The sequence below is a fragment of the Actinia tenebrosa genome, unplaced genomic scaffold (genome assembly GCF_029948245.1).
Source record: "Actinia tenebrosa isolate PJP-AT-01 unplaced genomic scaffold, QUT_ActTen_1.0 PGA_scaffold4__44_contigs__length_22323623, whole genome shotgun sequence".
Classification (NCBI taxonomy): domain Eukaryota; kingdom Metazoa; phylum Cnidaria; class Anthozoa; order Actiniaria; family Actiniidae; genus Actinia; species Actinia tenebrosa.
This window is the reverse complement of record NW_028292581.1, coordinates 17996016-18002443: the sequence shown is the minus strand read 5'-3', so window position 1 is coordinate 18002443 and position 6428 is coordinate 17996016. Positions and strand designations below refer to the sequence as shown.

Sequence of the window (6428 nt, the reverse complement as noted above, 5' to 3'; positions counted from 1 at the left end):
AATTGTCATTTTTCTTCATAATTTTACGGCACGGTTCGCTTTCTTCATCTACTGTCTTATCACTACATTTTCAACGACGAGGCTACTCAGTTGGGCTTGCTTCACTAATTAGCCCCGAAGGTCCTGGTTCGTTAGTCTAAAAGAAAACACATTTTGATTCTAAGTGATTGAAATCAATTATTCTTCTTTTTAAAGGGCCACTTGGACGAAAATCGTTCCAAATTTAAAACTCTTTCATTCGAGCTGGAACTTTGCTGAAATAATCTTGAATACATTAAGAACCACCCACTGGAATATCTTTCTAATATTCGAAAGGAAAGGGCCAAAATTTTACGATTTATTTTCGTCCGCCATTAATTTCTTTGACTCACAGAATTCGGCTCAAGAAGACTGGCACGAGTACTTATGACGTCATTTACTCAACCCAAACCAAAACATTGGTGGGTAATGTATGTGCCATGTTCGTAAAACTCGGTTTATTTGGTTTATTCAGAAAATATATAATGTTTCATTCGGTTTCCTAACTACTATATGACCAAACAATGTCTAGGCGCTGAAATTTTTTACTTTCAATAATACTGTCGATCATAATTCGAAAATTTCAATACATCTCGGCACGCCAAGAATCACAACAAAGTAGGACGCATGGACGAGATTCTAGCGGTTCCATCGCGCGAAGTGACTGAGATATTCGGGATTTATTCGAAACAACTTTTCAAGGTATATTTACATACAAGGGCAAAGAGCAACCCCACAATTTGGGTCCGCGAGACATCCGACACAATGAAAGAAAAATCTACGAGCTGAGTGACAGACGCCGCTGTCGCGCGAGTAATAAATAAGAAACCTTTGACATGTTCTTTTACAAAGATAATATTAGATAATCGTATGTTTGTACCTATTCAATGCATAATAAACATTTTGAAGCAAATAATAACCGTCCTGTAGTAAACCAGCTAGGAGAATTACGAGCTCACATTTTAAATTATTCGGCACATAGATCTAAGTATATTGTCACAAATCTTTATATCACAACGCAGAATTCATAACATCAATCACTATTAGATTACATTGAAACTTCAAATTTAAGATCTTTATATCATGGACAGTATGTAGCAAATACAAATAATGAAATGAACGTAAGGAATTTTTATGAAAACCTCTTCCCAAGCAATTCTTCTTCTTCTAGTTCGGCTTCATCTTCATACATTATAACTTATGGTTCTAACTCTTCAGGATTGACAAAGCGAGCGTCCAAAGGAGTTTCCATTATATTTGAAGAGGTATCAAAGGTTTAAAAAAAGTCTGTTTAGAGATTCTTTTCACGATAACGCGTTTAAAACATCAAATAAACTTCAGGTGATTTAACAAGAAATGTATGGTCAAAACGACGCTAACATGACGGTGTTGAGTAAATGACGTCACAGCGTAAAACTGCTGTACATAATGACTCGTTGGCCGTGACACAAAGAAATTAATGGCGGACGAAAATAAATCGTAAAATTTTGGCCCTTCCCTTTCGAATATTAGAAAGATATTTCAGTGAGTGGTTCTAAATGTGTTCAAGATTATCTCAACAAAGTTCCAGCTCGAATGAAAGAGTTTTAATTTTGGAACGATTTTCGTCCAAGTGGCCCTTTAAGGAAAAATGAAAAAACCTTACTTACCAGGGTTGGATTTCCACAGCCAAAAAAATCGACTATATCTCCGACATTGATAAGGTCAAAGGTAGGTTCATCTCTAGAGGCCATCGTAAAGAAGAAGGATCGAGAAGAAGTGGCGAAATAAAGACGAATAAGCAAAGCTTTAGGAATACTGTGTTGTAGTTCAGCGAACTGATAATTTTGGGCTGATTCTGGGTCTACATACATGTATACGTCAAAATAAGGAATAGCAATTGGGACGAAAGTTCCTTTTATGTTTAGTATATTGTGACAAACTAAACTAAACTAAACAAGGCAATATCAATTCAATTAGAAATCTACGAATAACTGAAACAATCACACATATTTAAAACCCAATCCGTCTGTCCTGGCGCCCTTGAACTAAACCTATGCTGATGGGGGGTCGCCCCGCCCCCACCTGAATGTCAGGGGCTGGCGGGTATATTCAGTTACTAAAACGCCCTCGAAACCCTCTAAAGTTCAGCAATCAAGCCGAGAAGTTCGTGGGAAGTTAAAGAGTGAAGATGAAAGAAAGCAAGACCAAGGTGAGAACATGTACATAGAAGAACGTAAAAGGTTTTACTAAATTCTAAAAGAAGAATTGATGGTTGTTGAGGGGTTGTCGTTGAAGTCTGTTGACAATCGGGAGAATATACTCCTGACCTAGTGTCTCTTGAAACTTTGAGTTAGTGGTTTTAGTTTCGTTAAGAAGTGATGCAGAAAAAGACGTTCTGTTTCGATGCTGTGCAAAGGGGGGAGCGAAGCAAGTAGGAATATACATGGACAAAGTAAATCACTTTTCGTATCAATCTTGATTTTAAAGATGAAGCGAGAGCACCGTTCACAATATCGAATAAGCAGAAAAATATTGTCCTGCCTAAAAGATATGAAGCATTACAGAGAATTGAGTGAAGAAAGAAAAAAGAAGATCAAAGATGATTACACAGCAGAACTAATTTCATGTATTGAAGACCTCGAACGCTGTCAAGAATTAAAGGAAGAAACGAAAATGTAGATCAAGAGGCCTTTTTACTCGCCTAAAATTCCTTTACGTGTTTGTTACCAACAACGTAAATTTAGAACATAAAGGATTATGAGTTTGACATATCTGCCAAGATAAGTGCCGCGATTGGTTGGTGTGTTTACTTGGCAACGTTAAACCACTGGTCTCTGGGGGTTTAAAATTGTCCCGATTTCCGGAGTTTTTTGGTCAATTTTACTAATGAAAACATGCTGTATTATTTTAGACTAGCTTCTTAACGTTACTGTGCCTGTTTTTCACGATATTTCCGGACTTTCTGAGTTAAACTAGCTTAAAATGTCGTAGTGAAAGTGGATTGAAGATAATCAAATGTAACTTTTTAAGTATTAAAATACTTATTTATATGATCGATTTTGTAAAAATGTATCATCAAAAATTTCAAATCACAAATAAATACCAATTTTTCTTTTGATGAGTTTAGCTTTTGATAATCTGAGATTTAAAATGAATACAAACGCTACTAATTTAATATTCAAGTCCTAATAATCCTATTGATAATCACTGTAGCATGTATTGACCTTAAAATGCTTCTCACTTGAATATTAATTTACTTGATAATGTCATCGGATGATGTCGAAACCTCGTATTAGTAGCATTCGTATTCATTTTAAATTTTGCTTTTAATTCAAAATATGTATCCATAAAATTTTGAGTGTCAGCATAACCCAATGTCTCCAAACTTTATGATTTGAAAGGAAAACTATACTATGAGACTTTAATGAAAAGGTGGTGTGCGTGCGTTGTATACATACATATATATATTTTTTTACATTGGAAAAGATATTTTATGAAGATTATACTTGTAAAGATTATGTTTAATATATAAAAGCTAATAGACATAGACATTATCAAACCTAGATTCTTTTGTATTCTTTGTCTATTATAAACAGTTGTCCGTTAAATAAAACCCCCCCAGGGGGGGGGGTACTCCCCTATATTTGCTATACTGTATATGCCGCCCTATAGGGTATGGGTTTTCGGCTTTTGGGTCTAGGGTAGGGTATCATTTTTTGACATTTTGTCTGGGACAGGGTATCATTTTTGTCTGGGATAGGGTTACGATTGGGTCGTTTTTCTCTGGCGAATAGACTTCGCTTTCTGACGGCACAAAAACAACAAAAACGTTATTTTAATATTTAAAAATATTGTTTGCAGTCTATTGACTAACTGGGTTTAGTCTGGGATAGGGTGTACAGTTCTTAGTTTTAGTCTGGGGTAGGGTATGTAAAATCAAAATTTTAGGTCTGGGATAGGGTCAGGGTTTTGAGGTCCTGGCAGCACACCCCTACCCAAGTTGGGGTGGCAGTACCCCCCGGGATAAAACCACTCAAAAAATACTACTTTTCTTTTAAAAAGTAATATGATTACATAGATTCTATTTTTTTAATTTTACTATCAATTACCTAAAGCATTCTTAAGTAGCTGTATGTGCTCTGCCTTATTCATTTTGCTTAGACCCTTTATGTTTCTTGATGATAATTCTTGTTTTCATTCTTTGACAGTCAATTTGTCAGGGTACGTTAATATCATTATTTAATATCTGGCACACTCAATTGTGTATTAGAAGCACTAGCTTCACAAACAGTTTCTGGATAACTCTGATCATGATTCTTTTCCTTTTCTGTCTAGTTGTTCTTATATTCGATTCCCAATAATTACTTTTGTGCTTAGAATAGGATCTTTTAATTTGACCCTTTCCCTATCAAGGTAAGGTGCCATTTGCCTATGTTCTTGTTGCAATATATCTGCAACAGCATTCCACTTGTTGAATTTTCTGTGGACTACAGATCTTGCCACATTATTTTTTTCTACACCCTGACCTGTGAATATTATTCCTTTGTATAGTTTAAAAAAGTGGGGTATTATGAGCAAACATTTTGTGCATATAAGGAGTTACCCTATTACTTTCATACCCATCAAGTTTACCAGAAAGTGAACAGAATTCATCTATCCACTCACCAGCTTGAGGTCCAAAAGTAGATGGTACTGTGTTTGGTTCCCAGTTGATAATCAAGTTGTATAAACTATTGAAGTTCAACTATAACTTACTTACTGCAGAACTAGTAGCAGGTCATAGTACATCATTTAGCTTTTGGGGTAATTGATTGGGAAGGATTTTTTTCTCTGTTCCCATAAGACTTGTCCAGTCATATTTCCCACTGGATGACTGATCAACATTCCGTTTTTCCCAAACATCAAAGGTGATGCCAAGTGACTGTATTGCAGAAATACAAATTTTTTAAATGGATGCCTTTTTCCTCCACCTTTTTTGTCCCAGTCATCCTCCCTGTCCCAATCAATAACTTCATTAACAATGTTATTAGTAAGTACATCACTAATGCGTAGCATTAAATGTAGTTCATCAAAATTACATTCAAGATCAATACTGATTAGTGATTTATTTTCAGAGCAAAAAATATCTTTAGACTTAGTACATGACTCAACAAACTCTTTGAGTGTTCTAGCCATATGGAGGTTTATTGTAGTAATTAAAATCATTAGTGGTTTTCCATCTTTCATCTATATGCACCTTGCACCATGCACAGGCATAATGTGAAGTAGCCCCTTTTAAACCAATCATTAGTAGCAGAAATTTGTAATCACCACCCAGGAAAAACTCTAAGTTAATTGTTTTATCATTAATTGTTAATTTACCAGAAGCAATGAAGCTGTAAATCTCCTTAAAAACAGAGCCAAAGAAATTTGTTAAGCCCCCCTCTTTTTAACCCCCCTCTCTTTTTAGCCCCCCCTCCCCCTTTCACAACTAAAGAATCACGTGTACTGATTCAAGGTGATTTATTAAAGTCTTGGTTGTTCAGAACATTTCTTTTTAGCTTGCTTTGTTAATGTTACCGTTTTTTAGTTTTGTTATTCACAATAATCGTAAATTATTCTTGAGAGACTAACATAGGTGAATCAAATAGGAAAAATGCAATGTACATCACTACAGATTATGCGAGACAGTCAAAAGTAATGCTTCCCTTTAATCCTGAGTTACAATCATATTACATACTGCATTTCGGCTAAATCAACAAGCCCCCACCCCCCCTCTCAATTAAGCCCCCCCCCCCCCCCCTCTCCAATAAGCCCTCCCTCAAAACGTGCCTGAAATAAATAAGCCCACCGGGGGGCTAAATAGAGGATTTACGGTATACTTATTTCAATAAAGTTAGTCACCAAAAACTAGAAAGCACTGATCGCTGAGAATCATGGGAAATATTTTATATCCAACAAGTAAAGCTTTTGACATAAACTGCAGCAGTTGAGGATGATCAGAGGAGGTGAGACTGTATTAAACTGGTAAAAGATCTCAAGTCCATTAACAGTCATTAAGCGGTTGAAACATATAACAAGGCAACAATTGACAAAAGTAAGCGTCGAGTCGTTGTGCGTCGGAAATGAAACCATTCGGCACCATCTGATAAATAAAGTAAAGAATTTTGTCATCACATGTACATGAACCACCACCAGCCACCCCACAGGACTAGTTTTGTTCCTGAAAAATCCTTCCACAAAGTTCTCCCGTGACCGACAATCACATTTGAAGGTTTATTTTGTTGGTTTTACTTGAAAATGAAAGATAACTACAGATAATCCAACACAATGTCAGGTTTAGTTAATTAAATCCACATTTTGCAGATTTTGCGTGTACTTTTTCAGGACAAAACTGCGCTATTATCATGAAAGCTGGTAAGTGTGTGTGGGAGGGGGGGGGATGCGAG

General features: G+C 36.0%; 1 long non-coding RNA gene and 1 pseudogene across 1 annotated transcript; one reads left to right on the top strand and one right to left on the bottom strand.

The window, feature by feature from the left end:
- Positions 1–206: 206 nt before the first annotated feature.
- LOC148907371 (uncharacterized) lies at positions 207–3118 on the top strand. The gene is made up of 2 exons (XR_016121116.1): positions 207–2209; positions 2488–3118. It is a non-coding gene; the product is annotated as an uncharacterized LOC148907371 (long non-coding RNA).
- A 1223-nt stretch (positions 3119–4341) lies between these two features.
- LOC148907370 (uncharacterized) lies at positions 4342–5724 on the bottom strand (annotated as a pseudogene).
- Between the last annotated feature and the right edge of the window lie 704 nt (positions 5725–6428).